The following is a 17,683-nucleotide window of genomic DNA, read 5'->3' as shown; positions in this document are numbered from 1 at the left end:
GTTATTACAATGCAAAGGTCATAAAAAAAGGTCTAAAAAATGCAAGGATAAAAATCATTTGAAAACACCCCCGTGAAAAGTTTTTTCTTTATGAAATAAATCATGCGATGCCCTGGAATCTTGTAAAGTCTTTTTGAAGGTTAAACTTGCAGTCCCTAAATTTTAGAAATATTTTAAGAAGAAATCTGGATAAGAATTAAGGAGATTTTGGTGTATAGGATTTTAATAAGACATCCTTGAGGAATCTCGAAAAGAGAAGGCGGTTGACTTTCTAAAGGAAATCTTTAGCTTATGCTTGAGGACAAGCATTGTTTAAATTTGGGGATGTAATAACGGGCAAAAATGTACGTTATTACAACGCAAAGTTATAAAACAATGCAGTATTGTGATGATAAAAATACACAATATTGCGTATAAAAGTATTAAGTTCACAATATTGTGGTCGCATGTGTCAATCACATTAAAAACAACTAACTTATGTATTTTTGTGCAAAAAATGCGTTGACGTAAGGTGGAAAATGCGATCCAAAGAAATCAACGGCCGAGTGCATTAAGAGATTGTGTTAACGCAAGGCTATGCGATCATTTGCGCTCGCGAATATCTGCTCAAGAAGGTTGCCGCATAGAGCCGGCCCATCATGGTGGGCGCATCTGGGTGAAAAGCGTAATAAATCACGATGGGACAGAAAGCTGATGACGGTCGATTTCGAATTAAGTTGACAAGCTGTTAACGATCTACTGTAGCAAGTACACTCAACTTTTCGGTGACAAATATTCGGCGCATCAGACAGAGAATTAATACCATCCCATCAGTGCAATCATAAGAGAGAAGAAGCCTTTCACCCCGAAGATCTATAAATACTGAAGGTCACCTTCAACTAAGGAGTTCGGCCAGTTTTTAGAGTTCGTTCAGTTAGATAATTTTATCTTTAGATAGAAGTAGCCTTGTCCATAGTTTTCTTTTACTTTAAAGGCAGAGCGAGAGAAGGGAAGAAACGCCAGAAGATTGCCCTGGTCAGCTCGAGAGAGAACCCGGGAGGTGTGGAAAAATAGAGAGAGGGCCAACTCTTGCGAGAGCTGTTGGATTTTATGTTCTAAAACTCGTAGTTTGTAAATTAATAAACATATTCTGTTTTGTTTTTCGATAAAGTTGTTATTGAAATTGTAATCTTGAATCCAATAAACTAAGGTCTTGAAGCTATTTAATGTAGTTTGAACTTTATGTAGTGACATAAATGTGGATCAAGTTCAAATATATAGCCAAAATGGTCTATAGTATATGAATAAGGTTGGGCGCCTTATTCTGGGGACACTATGAATGCGGCCCACTTTGTAGTTAGTACAAACGATGTGATCCTAAATCGTTCATATAGAGATATGTGAGTGAAGGCATCCTATACAGTGAGTTTGCATAAGACTGAACCATGAAATAGTCACTTTTTACGTTCTAAATGCCGTTTTACGTATAAAACTGATTATTTCGTTAATTGATGACCTAGATAACTTAATCTTAATCCTGAGCTAACTATGAACTCCTGTTCACTCGGAATTATCCTTAGATCTGCATAGGTGAGGGCAGCTCATTATCGCTGGCCCAATAAGCCTCCCATTTCAGGGGTAAGATCAGGTGGATAGCTGGGTACATAGGGTACAAGACGGAATTCACTCTTACTCGTTATAGGGATAGTAGATAGGTTGTTCCCTTTAGTACTGAATCCAGGTCTTGAACAAGAGACCTCACCCTCTCCTTGGCCCGAGAGGGATTCGGTTTATAGGTTGGACCTTAAACCAATTGTTCGTTAGCGAGGATCAGTAGAACTTAAGGAAAAGATGTAGTCTTGGGGGTAAAACAGTTTTTATGACCCAGCTGAGATTACGAACAACCTGTGAAGGATTAGCTTACTAATCATGGTTATATCAAATGGACACAAATATATCTATAGTGAAGGTAGTGCAACTACGGGACTATAGTGGAATGACCCGTTAGTTAACGAATGTTGATTAGCTCCGTCTAAAAGAGTTTTAGCCAGCTAATCTCGGATTGTTGAAGCCCATGATCTATAGGTCCATTAGGTTCCCCTACTAGCTCATATGGAATAAACTTAGAACAGTATGATAGAATAATTCGAATTGTTCGAATTAGGTGGAAAGAGAAACCGACAAGTATATGTGATATAGTGGTCGGGTTTTCAGTTTAGAGATACAGCTTTAATATTTAAATGTGATTTAAATATCAAGAATATGAATATGTTCATATTCTAAAGCTCGGAAATAATGAAATGGTCAAAGATGTAAAAAGTCAGAGTTGACTTTTTACATTGAAAAGTCAAACTTTGACCGACCTTATATTCAAATGTGATTTGAATTTCGAGAAAACGAATGCGGATTCATGCTCGGGAGGTCAAAATTAGTCAACACGAAAAAATCATAAAAAGTCAAAATGTTGACTTTTTGGTCAAAGTTTGACTTTGACAAAATGACTATTTTGCCCTTTGACTAAAGTTAGTGGGAAAATCCAAACTGTTGTTGGATAATTCCACTAACAAAATAGTGGGCTAGATGTTGGCTTATAGTGGAGACATTAAGCCCACTTAGATAGTGGATTCTAGGTGTTGTGTTTTTATGGATTTGTTTCATGCAAATGTTGCATGGTTTTTTCTATAAAATGGGCTTTTGAATTTGGATTAAAAACTTTTGCCTTTTTTTGCCAAAATAGTTTTCAAAATTTGGGCTGGAAAAAAACTCTTTTCTTTGAGTGAAGTTCAAAAAAGAAAACCCAAACCAAAAGAAAATCCATTTCTTTTTCCATCTCTTTCTCTCTCTCGATTTTCTTCATCCATCGAGTCCCACATTCTGGTTCTGAGTCCAGAGGATAGTAGGTCAACTCTAGTAATGGTGCGGAAAAGTTCGGATCGAGATTCAGTGAGGAAAAGCGTTTTTCGGGAGCTTTAAAGGTTGTATGCTATCCATTTTATTTTACTGTTTTTTCCTTCAATTGCACGCTAATTTCCTTTTAATTAAAAGTAATTAGAGTGTAATTAGGTCCTTTTTCTGCTGCATATGTCTCGTGTTCCATCAAAAGCAAGAATATCTTTTGAGCAGAGTAGAGAAGAACAGTGTAAAAGCCTTGGGGCTCAAGAAATTGCTACCAGGCTCTTTATTCTTACTTCGCATTATCATTCTGTACTTCGATTTTATATATATAGAATGAAACTTGCACTTCTACATCTGTTCACTCTCTGTAAAATACGCATGAGTAGCTAACTTTATCGAATGGATTGAGAAGCACTTAGCTAACATGACCTAGGATCTTCATCGCATGCGATCATCTTGTCTTATGTTGTGCCCATCACCCTTTTAGAGTTACTCGAGATAGAGTCTAAAGAAAGAACCTAAGACTTGAGAGAGCTAGGTTAGAATCTAGACTCGAGAGAGCAAGATTAGATCTGCATAAGCAAGAGATAGAGACTTAGAGATAAGCTTTGTTTGTTAACATGCATCACATGCACCCTAGAGATAGGTTATGGTATTATGCGGTCGCCTTGTATGTGTGTGTGTCCATTGTCATCGCATAGACATGAATAGAGGCTTATGTGTAGGTCCTATAGACATGATCGCATATATCGCATGCGTTCTAAAACTAGAAGCCGTAGCATTTGCGTCGAGAGATGATTTGCTATTGTATGTGTGTAGCATGATCGCATAACATGAACGCAATCCTAGGAAGTGTTAGCTGAACCCCTTCTCAACCCGTTCCCCCGCATATTCATCGCATCTTTCGTATTATTAACTCTTTTCTTAACTCCCCCACATACATTTTATACTGTACACAAAAAATCAACCACTCTTTGATTTATTGGTACCGCAAACTGATCTAAAAATTATTGACGCATATTGTTTTCCTTAGCCTCTGAGTTCGACCTTGGGCTTACTAGGAAACTCAGTAGGATTTATACTTGGGTTGTGCTGAGAAAACTTATTTGCACAACACATTTTCCATCACCGCAACCCCTACCATTATTTCCAACCCCTACCATTATTTCATCGCATAAAATAACGCATCAAGTTTTTGGCGCCGTTGCCGGAGACTTCGGCAATACAGTGTGCTAACGGTAATTTTGTGATCTTCTTTGCAGATTTCAATCTCTGACGAATTACAACCCAAAGATTGAAAGAACGTTCTGATGCAGATTGAGAACCAACCGCCAACAACAAAACAAAAATCCAATAATGGTAGAGTAACTAGGAAATAGAGCACCAAATGAAAATAACGTCATGGCGAATCCCATCCTATTTACGAACCGCAATAGGCCCATTCGGGACTATGTCGCCCAACCTCCACGATTTCTCCCTAGGAATCCTGAGGCCTGCTCTTGACGGATCGAGATTCGAAATGAACCAGTGATGCTGCAGATGATCCAAATTACCGGACAGCTTGGTGGAAGGCATGGCGAGGACCTGCATGCCCACCTCCGGAGTTTCATAGAGATCTGCAACACTTTTGTGTTCCCTAATATCTCCATCGAGGAAGTTCGACTAACTTTGTTCCCGTTTTTGTTGTGTGATCAGGCACGAAAATGGGCATACTCTCTCGAACCGAGGGAGATTACCTCATGGGAACAAGTAGTAGAGAAGTTTATAAAGAAATACTTCCCTCCAATGGAGAATCCTGGATATCTTCATCTCCTCGAGTATAAAAAATCCAGGATTTTGTATGTCTTCTCTTTGTACTTGAATATAGGGAATCCTTATTTCAAGGTACATAGTTTGAAATCTATTTTTACAACTTAGTGGTTTGAAATCCATTTCTATCAAAACCACCATAAATATGAGTTTCTAAACCAATTTTACCAATCCAAAGCGTTATTTCCAAAGAACTCATGTGGAAATAGTAGATTAAATTTCGATGTAAAACATACTTTCTTGCATCTAAAGATAATACTATCATACATAGTATATTAACCAAAATATTTGAAAATAAATCACTCACAGTTCAATGACAAAGATTCCACTTTCCCCAAGCCTTCCCAACTTCTTAGTCTCTTCTTGGATCTGCAATTTTCCTCAATTTCTAACTCTTTTAATTTATCTAAATTTAGCTTAGAATCCAAAATTAGGGCTAAAAATAACCTTAGAATACCTTCTTGGCCATAAATGTAGCTTAACAACTTCAATGGATCCAAAACCAAACTTTTGTCAACCAAAAACAACAGTGGGCACAAGGATAGTCCTCCCCGGACCTGTTAGACGCATAACCCTTCCTGTTGGATGCATAGATGGTCTCCTCAGCTCATACTCAGCTTGTTGGACACCTCCCTTTCTTTAGTTGGACGTATAGCTTGTCGACGAACAATGACGGTGACGGTCGATGTTGAATTGAATTTGTCGAATGCGGCATACGTAATGCCACCGCAAAGGATGGATGATTGATGTGTTATGATGATGATATGCATTTCTAAATCACGCTTCTCGATAATAAATGCGATACTATGCTTTAAGAAAGTATGCGATGCTGCTTAGATGTGTTCGTAGTATTCGTTCATGAAGTATGTGCGTGTCATAAGTTTTCTTGTGCTGGAACCATGTATAATTCCATCGCAAGTTTCTTAGAGTGATCTGAGATCGAAAATGGGGATTGTGATGCTAGATATGATATTAGTGTGATACATGCGACCAAAAAATAATAATGAATTGTGTAAAAAGTAAAATATGACGACAAACTAAAATGTGGTGACAAACAAATAAATAAACAAATAAATGAATAACTGAGAAGTTGTGCAAGTGTATGATGGGATGCGATGGCAAGTCTTGTGAAATGTGTCAGAAAGAGAACGGGTTGGGGGAAAGGACATCGCAAGTTTGTCAATCCTGTTGAGGACGCAACTAAGATTCTGCTTTCCCTTGGCTTACACCTCTTAGTGATCGGCCGCGTTCCCATATCTCTATGGTGAATCAGGGATGAACGTTGTGAACGCAAGGTTGTTTCCATCTTTGGAAATACTTCTTGCTTTAGTTAACGCATTCTATCAACCTTCTTTCGAGAGATGGATTAACATCTTCACTTCTGCTCTCATAGGTGAAGATGTCGTTGAGCATGCGTTAGCTAAACTTTGCTGATTTCTTCAACAAGGGTTAACTTACTCGCTTAATCCTTCCCCCTTACCCTAAGGGATTAGTTACACATGGTGAAAGAAATGGAAGATGAATTTATGGTGGTGAACAGAGAGATGAAGATGAATATGATAATGATATTAAAAGATAACGATAAAGCGTTTGTTACTGATGGATGAATGAAAGATTAGAAATGAATCACAACTGATGAACAAAAAGTGAGAATAAAAAAGGACAACATGTCAATGTCTTGACATGGATCCTGAACGGAGTTGATTAGCTTGCTGGCGTGTAGGAGGAGTGAAGTGGAAAACTTCCTTCTTAGGATAGTTCCCCAGGCGGAAATGATCTTTGCACAAAGCTTCTCTTTGGGATTGTGAATGAATTTCTGGCTCCTGAGACTTCCCTTTCGGACTTGTCTCTTCTCTCTCCCGGATTTTCTCTAAATGTCTCTTTAGACCAGCCTCTCTCAGATTCTCTATCAATGTCTCTTCAAACCAGCCTCTCTCGGATTCTCTATCAATGTTTCTTCAGACCAACCTTTCTCTCTTTGGAATTGATGTAGCTATTTATAGACCTTAGCACCTCCTTCGTCAGTGGTACCGCTATGAAAAGTTACTTTTTCTGCCAAGGCTTGGTGGAAACGTCCGCTCTGCTCCACATTCAATTTATTAGGCCGTACAACAGAAAGCTATACAATTTCAGAATTTTTCACGAATGCGTCGCTCTTTTCATCTATAATCGGTCGTCGCATGCGATGCAAATGCATTGTTCTTTTTAAGCCGCTATCGATTGTCGCATGCGTTGCTCTTTTTGTCCTTTAGCGATCGTTGCATGTGGTGATACTTGTTTCCTGCAAAACAAAGACTTGTACATCCCTTTTTGCCATCGCAATGGGGTTAGTGGGTGTGCTTTCGACATTTTACAACTTTTGCGTTTCTAAGTCAATTTCTATATGTTTGACGCAACTTTTTCATTCTTTTTGCCGCATATTCTAAATAAGATGGTATAAATAACTTGTATTTCTACAAGTTATCAGTCGACCTCCTCTTTCTTACCTCAACCTCCTAATTCCTTCCTCTCACACCTTCCCCTTGGATTTGCTTTTGAAAAATTTCAAAGTGAATGAGTGAAATGGGCTCCTCCTCTTGGTATTTATAGACTTTCTAAATCATACATGTCATTTTCACCTCATTCCTTTGATTGACAGCTCCTACTTCAATTTTGTCTAAGTGTCAATTCCTAAAGTATTCTCACATCAGAGTTAGCCACATCTTCCTCCCTTCTTTGGTCTTTGTCTCCCTCTCAACACGTGGTTTCTCCTTTGTTTATTTTTCCAAAGCGTTCGAGCATACTTCCACTCCTTATAATTCAAGCATAGCCTTCTTATGCATATATTATAGTCCTTATGTCACATCCATTCCCAGATCACCCTCCTAACCTAGAAAAAGATGTAAAAATAGCAAATATCAACCCTCTTATGACATTTACTACCTACCTATAACTTGTTCATCTTCTCAACCTGATAAGCAATATTAACAGATACATGCAACCCTCATATCTTAGCCTTCAAGGTAAACAAAAGAAAACTTTATACATCCAATGCTTGGATCCAAAATACATAAATATTTATAGATATATATACAACCCTATGCTTATGTTAACCCCCTTTCAAGCCACTACAACCCCCATGGCTCTCCTTAAGTATGCCAACAAAATCTATATTCATACTATGTGGAGTTGTCAATCTTCAGCAGGGCATGACAACACAGTAGTTTCCTGGAACTCAATTGCTACCTAGGGAAAAAAACCATAAAACAAAGAGAACACGAGTTAAAGCCCAGTGAGTGGTACCTCTATACGAACATAGGGTTTTGCTTTGAAAAACATTTATAAACTTAACAAAAATGGTATCTTGCAGAAGAACCTCGTAAAGTAATCAATTATATTTTCAAACATAATATACATGGATTAAAAACACTTGTAACAATTATTAGTCATGAAAATGTGGCATGATCACGAATTTCAAGTATTTCAATTATAAAATACTAATAACATAAAGAAAGTGTTTTAAGAAGATGCTCAGCCTTGGCTAGTGCAAATAACATACTACGTCGAAATAGCCTTGGCCAAAGTTGAGAAACTGTCAATCATCGATATCAACACCTTAATTGATGAAGAGTAATCTTTAACATTTAGTGTTAACACTTTGAAAATTCTCATATGTGCATGCAGAAAATGTCCCCAAATGTCTAGGCACTCCAATACATGACCCAAAACTTATATGTGTGCTAAGATGGGTCCCAAAGACCTATATTAGGCTAAGAATGTTGGATTCCATATACCTTACCATACCTTTGGTTCTAGAGATCATCTATTTGCCTGTAGGTTTTCGTGTACCTTACCATACCTTCGGTACTGGTGATCCTTTAATATATGATGGTTGCTACGGAACTCATTCATGCAACAGGGTAATCACCTCAAGTTTACAATCTAGTAGTTAAAGACGTCCTTTTTCATAATTCATCAGAACTTTCATAAGAAATTATTGTAGCTTAAATATATTTAGAATTATGATAACAAAACCCAGTTAGCAAATCATAGTTTTAACATAAACAATTACAACAAAACATTTCGAATTTGAGAAGTAGGCAAAACAGTGGAGAAAACACGTTTTTCAAACATAATAATCTTATGGATCAGATCATGCCAGTAGTTTCCATAAATCATACGATGCTATAATATCATAGGTAGTTTTATACTGAAAAACTTGAAAATAACCACTCACTAATTTAGGTTGGCTCCTCTGATTTACAAGTTACCCCAAACTTAGACAAATCCTAAAACAAATTATAAACTCTTGATCACTTTTTATTCATTAGTCAATTCAAATGACTCCAATAACTCCATAATTCCAACAAAAGTCACCTTATATTCCAGTAATCCCCTTAATCTTTACCATGTTAACTACTAGATTTCCCTAAACTCCTCATTGGTCCCACTTCTTCTCATAATTCCTGATTACCTTCTAAATTCTGCTTAGATTCTATACTTTGTCATTTCACAGCTTAAAAATCTATGAAGACTTGACTAAACTCAAAATGACTCATTAAAACTCCAAATGACCTAGACCAAACCTTGTTGTAGGATGACGGGCAGTTAGTCACACAAATGAGTAGGTCATGGGCGCCAGGATACACACAAGCTGGGTAGGTGGGTGGCAGACCACGCAAAGGGTGCGCGTTAAGTGGTCTTGCTAGCAGTATACTTACAGGGACGATGCATTGATAGCATGCGGCTGGGCGTCGAACGCTTGAGAGACTAGGTGTTGGATGTTGCAAGCGTATGCTGGTCGTTGTGTGCCTATGTGCCAAGTGCTGGTGTGAAGGTGTGTGGGGATAGATGGACAGGCGTTGACGGGTGCTGATACACGCATAGTGTGTGCTATTGGTGCGCGTTGCGTTGAATGCCACACTGACAACCTAACCTCAATGCCTAGCTTCTTCAATATGCAGTCGACAGTTCCTTCTTCAACACCTAATTCCAGATTGCACTTTCAGTACTCAAATTATCATTTTCAGCTAATTTTAAATCAAAATCTTTCTATAAACCTCTTAAACACCCTCTGAACTAACTTACCTCTAAAATCGAGCTTCTAATTCCTTCTCAATAGCTTAAAATTCAACAAAGTTTCCTCCTTGCTTGGATTTTCTTAAAACCCAGAATAAGCTCGAGTTTCCTTCAAATTTCAGTAGTTTTTTTTATTGAATTTCACCATGGTAGTCATCGGTCACTTTCTTCACAGATTCGTCAGTTTTTCTACAAAAATATTTTCTTGAATTGTTTGAGCAAACCGAGTTTCTCTTCTTCCTCCCTATTTATACCATCGACTGCATGCCTTCTATGCATCAGATTAGGAAAACGCATGCTATCAATTGTTGTCTTAAGACTAATATTAGGCCACCTAATCCAATAACTAAAATGTAATTATTTTTCTAAGGCTTATCTAATAAAACATAATTGAGATGTCCGTCTCATCAAACACCCTTATCGGTCACATACTCCTTTCTTCAACGCATGGCACAAATGCATGGCTCCTTCAACACATCCCTCAATGCTTGGCTTGGCCAACCTCTCAACGCCATGCCCCTTGTCCTATGCCTTCGCATGGCCCCTCCTTATGTACCAACACATAGGTTGTCTTCTTTTCTAACATTTAGCCAAAATCTTTTATGCTAATTTCTTATGAGGTACATCTTCCAACATTTGACTCTTCCTACCTATAACTCTTCTCCACACAACTCCCTCTTGTCTTCATTTTCCAAGCTCAACGCCTAATCTTTCCTTCCCAATTCACTCTTTAAGTTTAAGTTTTCTAAGTGTTTAAGTCTTTCATCTCACAAAGAGCAATACAAGCAAACTTTACTTAGGAAATGGAAGAGAAAGTTCTAGGGCTTACACTTTATGTATCCAAGATGTACTAAGGCCAATTTCTGGAGGTCATGAATCCAAGATGGCCTTCCCTTTCTTGTCTAATGTTGATGTCTAATGCACCATTCTCAAAGTATGTGCCCAAACTCCTATATTCTCCAATTATGCATCCAAGTGCTCTCATACATCTCAAAGTATGCGTCCAATTGCTTCTTTTGAGATTATTTGGTGCAACTGTAAACTAGATTTTGAATTCCTTAATGTCTATGTTTGAGAATTTACAATGTTACTTATTATCTTAAAAGCATGTTAAGTAAGGTAATTTGTTAAGGTGTTTCAATAAAAAAAGAGTATGTGAATATGCAATTAAGGGGAATTAATTGAGTATGGAACTCAAGGGGGAAACGAAATTAGTGAATAATGGGAGATTTCTTAAAATACAATTAAAAGGAAATTTTCTAGGTGATAAAAGAAAAGAGATGAAACTTGGTTAAATAATTGGAAGAGTGGAGTGATTAAGGAAGAATTAAATGTGGCATTGGGAGAAAAGTATTTAATATTTATTTAGATATAAATTAAAGGAAAATTCTTATAAATAAAAAAATCCCAAAAATATTTACTTATAGCAAAATGTTCCAAAAGTCTTTTGTACTTTTGAGACTTTTTTCTATAAAGTGTAAATATTTTTAAATATTTTTTTATATTTAAAATGGTCCTAAATTAAAAGGAATTAATTGTTTAAGTTTTAACAAAAGGGGAAAGGGAATCAATAGGAAAAATTTCCTGTAACCGAGAGCAGCGTAAAGAATTGATTAAATTTCATGTTTTAAATTTGGTACAATATTAAAAGAATTGAGAGGAAATTATGCAAGTTTTTAAAAGAGAAAAAAAGGGAGGAAATTAGCAAAATTTAGTGGGGTAATCATTTAAAGTAGCTGTGACAAAATTTTAAAGGAGAAGAAAAAAGTGCTCACAGGACATATAAAGTAGCAGATTGTGAAGGTCGGTGTTCAGAAATTCATCGTGCAATTTTTGAATTTCTATCATAACCCATAGGAAATTGAGTGGAGAAGACGACCAAGGCTATCAGAGTGAATCTCAACCGGAAAGATGGTGAAAAACGGAAAAGACTTGAGGTTGGTCTGAATTCGGACAGTTTCGAGCAAGTTGTGGTATTTTGATGACTTCGAGCTCTAGGAAAGGAATTAGAAGCTAAAATTTTGGGGTTAGTAAGATAAGAGGTTTATTAACAGTTTTCATGAAGTATGTTTGTGCTAACTATGGATGGTTGACGAATTTATAGGCAAACAAAAGCTACACGAAAATTCAGTTGAAGCAGAGCAGGGATATTTTTGGGATCTGATTTTGAAGTATTTAAGGAAGTTTAAAGCTTCAAATTCTCAAGTTAGTTAGTTAAGTGGTTTTTTATTGAGTTTAATGCAAGAAATTTGAAGGAATTTGGTTTAGGAATTGGTGAATTAAAGGCTGAAAGTTGTAAACGTTGCTGTCATGTAGAGGGTGTGTACCCATGGAGAATTTGAAGAATTTCTCTCAAACTAGTTGAGCAATTGGAATGTTTTCTTCAAAAAGTTGAAGAGGATCGAGTATGGAAGAACTTTGAAGGCTGCTTAAGGAGAATGAATTTGGAAAGACCATCAATTTTGAAAAAAATAATGGATTGCGCAAAATTTTGCAGAAACAGGGTAATTGGGATTCAATCGAAATTTCAAGGTTTCCAAGGTAATTCGTGAACTCTAACCTATAGGGTAATTTAATTTTGAGGTAGTTAATGAGTTATGAAGAAGAAATTTGAGTGACTTTTGGGTTGGATTGGATGAAATTGAAGCTTAAAATCTTGAAAGTAGCTATCGAAAAACAGAGTAACTTACAGAAAATTAGTGATCTGAAGGAAGAAGATGATGTCTGTCATCTTTTGCCCATCTGCCTATTTTTTGAGATTTAAGGTTGTTTAAGTAATTTGGGGCTATTTGGTTAAGACTTTTTTGGAACTATAAGATACTTGAACTCGAAAAATGGTTTTTACAATAGATTTGGAAGATTTAAGGTTGTTTTTCTTGGACTTGTTTGAATAGTTTAAAGGCTAAGGATGCTTACAAAGTGTTATGAGTTGTTATTAAAAGGCTAAGGATGCTTAAACCCTAAAACTTGTTATGAGTTGATGGGGTTAAGGGAATTATAGTAAAATGATTAGTTAAAATATTTTGGAGTATAATGTTTTCAGTATGTGGTATTTGATGCAAGCCTTCCTATTGATTGTGTATTTTATTGATGATATTCATTCAAAATGATGTGTTTATGATGAATTCTATTACAAAGTGTTATTAAAAGCATGATTTTAGTACCCTAGTTATGAAACTCGATACTGAAAGTTGTGAAGGTATCCAGGTCCTTGCTACCAAAGGAGAAGAAGGCATATAGGGTTGTTCTCTACCCTAATGCTGAAGGAGATAAAAGTAACTAGGGAAGATCTCTACGTGTATGTATGATTATTATCAATGCTATTGGTGATGTAGAATTCCACTTTAGCTAAGGTTTCAATTTGGAAGTGTGGGCAAGAGGAGCCCCACCCAACTAAGGTTAAAAAGGGTACAAGGATTTTAATATGTTTGTTCGAAGTGTTTTTAGGGTTTTCAAAGCTATTATAATATGTTTGATATTTTTATTATCCATGAGCTTAGTGAAAAGCATATTTAAACCCTAAAACTATATAAATGTTTTTAGATGCTATTCATTTTATGTATCTTGTAGTATATATGTGTATAAATGTTTACCTCAAATAGTCACTTACTAGGCATCCAAACTTACTTTTTAAAATATTTTTCCTTCCCAGATAGCGATCGAAGTCTCAGAGCCTAGCTTACAGTTGTCATCTGCCACAAAACAGTAGAGCTTGATAGACTCTGAAGTTATTTAGGTCTCAGACATGCGATAATAAATTTTGATATACAAGATGCACACTCTGATTGTGAATATATGTAAATAAGTTGGTGATGTTTAGGCCTACTTTGGAGTGAGAATTTTATGTGGTTGCTTTATAGGGATAAGTTAATTGTTGAAACACATATGTTGTATACTTGTTCATTAGGTGTTCCAAAAGTGAGGAGATAGGTTTACAAGATGTGTTGGGCAATAGGTATCATAAGAGGCTTTGCATCTGCTGTCTTCACACCGCTTTCTAGATTAAAAAGGTAGCCTGAGAGGGGGGTGTGACAGCAACTCTCCTCAAGGTAGATGTTCTATACTTGTGAACTTCTCATGTGCCAAAAACAACCTTATTTTTCTAAATTAGATGTTCCAAGTGTGAACTTCTCTTGAGATTTCTTGGTACAACTCTCTAAAAACAACCTTCTATGCGTTCAAGGTTGGTACTTCTCAATCTTCTAAGTATTTCCAAATTTTGATGAGTTAAACCTACTCTTGTCCTGTTCAACACCTAGCCAAATTTTTATCCTTGACTAACCATGTGAAGGAGTAAAGAACATGCAAGTGAAAGTAATTTGGATCTACAACACTTTAATTACATCAATTTTATGGATCGAGCATGGTTGTTCAAAACTGCAAAAACAGAATTTGAAGAACGAACCTTGATGTAGCTCAAAATTGAAGCAATCCTCTGGTTGTTTTTTTATCAGGAACACTTCGTGGATCACCACTAGAGTCTTTCTTGCTATTCTATGGCCTTAGAACGGATTGTGGGATCAAAATTTGTGATCAATTTTAAGGGAAAAAAGAGTTTGAGAGAATTTGGAACTATGGCTTTTGAGAGGAAATTCAAGCTTCAATAGCCAACCCATTCAACCCCAAACTCAGCAATTCTTTCTTTCATTTAAAGAAGAAATCATGCAAAACCAGAATAATCTCAAAGTGACACCAAATTCAAATAATTAATTTTTTAAAAAATGTTAAACAAAATTAATTCTAATAATTAATTTTAAATAAATTAATTTCAGATAATTAATTAAACAATTTAATTAAGACTATTAATTTAATATCAAACATTAAATTAATAATTAACACCAATCTCGATCATGAATCCCTATTCATGTGTACAATATTTAAATATTTCCAACTCTTCATATTGTTTAATTCATAATTAGACGATAAGTCATTAAGTATATCAAACATAATTAACGCTTACTTCCTAAATAAAAATTGAATGTTTCAAATTTTCTCATCACACTATTCTAAGGTTTAGTCCGATATGAGCTAGCAGGGGGACCTAATGGACCTACATATAATAAGCTCCAACGATCTAAGATTATTCGGCTAAACTCTTTAACCTAGTTAACCAACATTAGTTAACTACTGAGACACTCTATTCTAGCCTAGTAGTTGCACTCTCCTCACTATAGATATATTTCTGTCCACTCGATATAAGCATAATTAGTAACTCAATCATTCACAGGTTGTTCGTAATTACAACTAGGTCAAAATTACCATTTTACCCCTGCAATTACATCTTGTTTGTCATCCAACAATCAAACTGAGTCCCTCTTGGACCAATGAGTGGGGCCCCTTGTTCAAGACCTAGACTCAGCACTTAAAAGAGCAACCTATCTACTATCCATAGAATTAGGTAAGAGTGAGTACCATCTTGCAGGATATGTCCCTAGCTATCTACCCAGTCTTATCCCTAAAAATGATTCATGTGTATGTCTCTACATTCATGTTTAAGCGACAGATGATAACCTTGGATGTTAGTTTATTGGTTTGTAGGTTTAATATTACTAAATGTCAAATAAAACACCTCATATTTTATGAAGTAAATAAAATGTTTGTACAATACGATTACAAACTATAAGACCCTACGAGATTTAGGGCATCAACCCCAACAGCTCCTAAATCCATGTGATTTACTAGTGCATTCGATTTGCATTGGGTTATGATGGAGTTTTTAACTGGTTTCATGTCATGATTTTGACTCCAAAAATTTACTAGAATTGGGTATGTATCCCAAAGAGAAGAAATATTCCTAATTTCTTGATTTTAAGCTCATTAAACTCACTTACCTCTTGTGCTCTATGCTGGGCCGCATACTTCACTTGAAGCGCATAATAGATGTTCAAATTGTCTACCATGAGAAAAACAAGTAGACACCGGAAATGAAAAATATATACTCCAGACTTGGTCAAAAGAAAATTTATACCATCAAACTACTCCTATCACTACAAAGACGTAACAATAGTGGTAAGTACAGGATCGAATCACAGAGAAGCACAAAATGAATTCTCTCTTAAGTTAAATTTGACTGTGGAAAAACAGTAAAAACGGGATTTTAAGTTTTGATTGATTTGAAAACATGCATAAAATTGAAATGCAACATATAAATGTAAACAGGGATCGGTTCATCTAGTCCCCAGATCAAGATAAGCATTCAATGTAATTTCAACCATCATTTTCTATCAATTGACTATGCGTTTGAATTATGCATGCATAGCTATCGAGTTGATGTGATTTAACTAGCCTCTACAAAGGCTAACAACTAACTAAATTGAAATCAATCAAGCGTCCTAATTAATAATTAAGGTTGGAAAGACCATACTCTAACTAATCTACATGCTCCTAAATTCTATTAGGTTCTTAGCGGCCATAAAAAACTAGAAACACATGCATTAAATTCAACTATGTCGATTAACCATTAGGACAACCATGTTCAATTAACCAAATTATCTTGTGAACCTAGAATATAGACATTCTAGGAATAGCCATCAAATGCCTCATTACTATTGCTACTTAAGATAGTAAGACTACGAGTCATTAGCATGCACGATAAAGTGTGAAAGTTAACGTCAATAATCATGCTTGGAAATTTAAAAAGAATCAAAGAAAAACATAATGTAGAATTGCAACATCAATTGAAAAACAAAAAGTTCATGAAATTTAGATCAAATTCTTGACCCAAGAAACTAGATGAAAATCAACTCACATTCATAGACAAATTTAAGAGTTCAAGCCAATACATGTTTACAATCCAAAATTAAAACTATAATCTAACCTAAGATACCAAAAACATCAAAGGGATAGAAGATAGTAAAGCCTCTCCTTGGCCTCCATAGCCTCCAAGTTCACAACCCTTTAGCCGTCTTGAATTCTCATCATAAAATAACCTGAAGTCGAAGGGGTATATTTATAGGAGACTGTTCGGATCGAGAATCGATGTCGTTAATTCGACTCCAAACTAAAACAAAAGAAAATTTATAATATCGAACTACTCCTATCAATACTAAAACATAGCAACAGTGGTAAGTCCGAGTCGATCCGCAAAGAAGCGCGATTGGTTTTTTTAAGTTAATTTTCAAACTAGAGCGATAAATGGGGGGGTTCTGATATGGAAGAGATAATATGTGTGAAATTAAAATAAAATGGGTAAATGTAATTTAGGATAAAAGTCTATCTAATTTCTAGAGCAAGAGAGAGTTCCTATGAAATTTCTTTCACTGGGCATCAATTAATTATACTGAATCTGTCAGCCCTTTAACCTACTAGAAAATCTAATAGCCCAATTAGCCAATTTTGATAAAAATCTAAATCAGTCCTAATTTAATTTAAAACTTTTCCTTCTCAGTGACATACAAGTTAAAATTGAAAAGCATTAAGAAATGGTTCAACTGTTGAGACATACTATAAGTCAGAAAGCCATATCTTATAGCATGATTTATTTGGTAAGGATTTATTAGGGCATACATGCATTTGGTTAGAAAAAGTCTAGGCTTCACACATGCGATCCTAATACGTGCAACTTAATCAATCAATATTGCACAGGATATGACCATTTTGCGAACAAGAATTTCAACAAATTAATTTGTCAGAAGAATTCATTGAAACTCTATTATATTAAAATGAATCCATCCAAAGAATTCACAAGAGTACAGTTGAATTAATTAGAAAACCTTCAAGAAATTAACATAAGGCTCTTGCTCAAAGAAATTAGATAAAGATTGCCTCTCAATTCATAGAAAAATCAAGAACGAACCTCCAATCTATTGATTACAATCTAAAATAAAAAGCAAAATTAACCTAAGGATACTAAAATTTGAGGGGAATAGAAGAAGAAGGAAGTCTGACTTCGGCCTCCATGCATTCACCTCCAAGAATCAGCATATCACGACCTAGGGTCGAG

At 35.7% G+C, this 17,683-nt stretch overlaps 1 long non-coding RNA gene across 1 annotated transcript; it reads left to right on the top strand.

Annotated features, from left to right (window-relative positions):
- The first annotated feature begins 11,406 nt into the window (after nt 1-11,406).
- LOC120083662 (uncharacterized) lies at nt 11,407-13,875 on the top strand. The gene is made up of 3 exons (XR_005483490.2): nt 11,407-12,282; nt 12,949-13,039; nt 13,394-13,875. It is a non-coding gene; the product is annotated as an uncharacterized LOC120083662 (long non-coding RNA).
- Nucleotides 13,876-17,683: the final 3,808 nt, after the last annotated feature.

The sequence above is a fragment of the Benincasa hispida genome, chromosome 12 (genome assembly GCF_027475165.1).
Source record: "Benincasa hispida cultivar pf3 chromosome 12, pf3_genome.v1.1, whole genome shotgun sequence".
NCBI lineage: Eukaryota > Viridiplantae > Streptophyta > Magnoliopsida > Cucurbitales > Cucurbitaceae > Benincasa > Benincasa hispida.
This window is presented reverse-complemented; position numbering and strand designations above follow the sequence as displayed.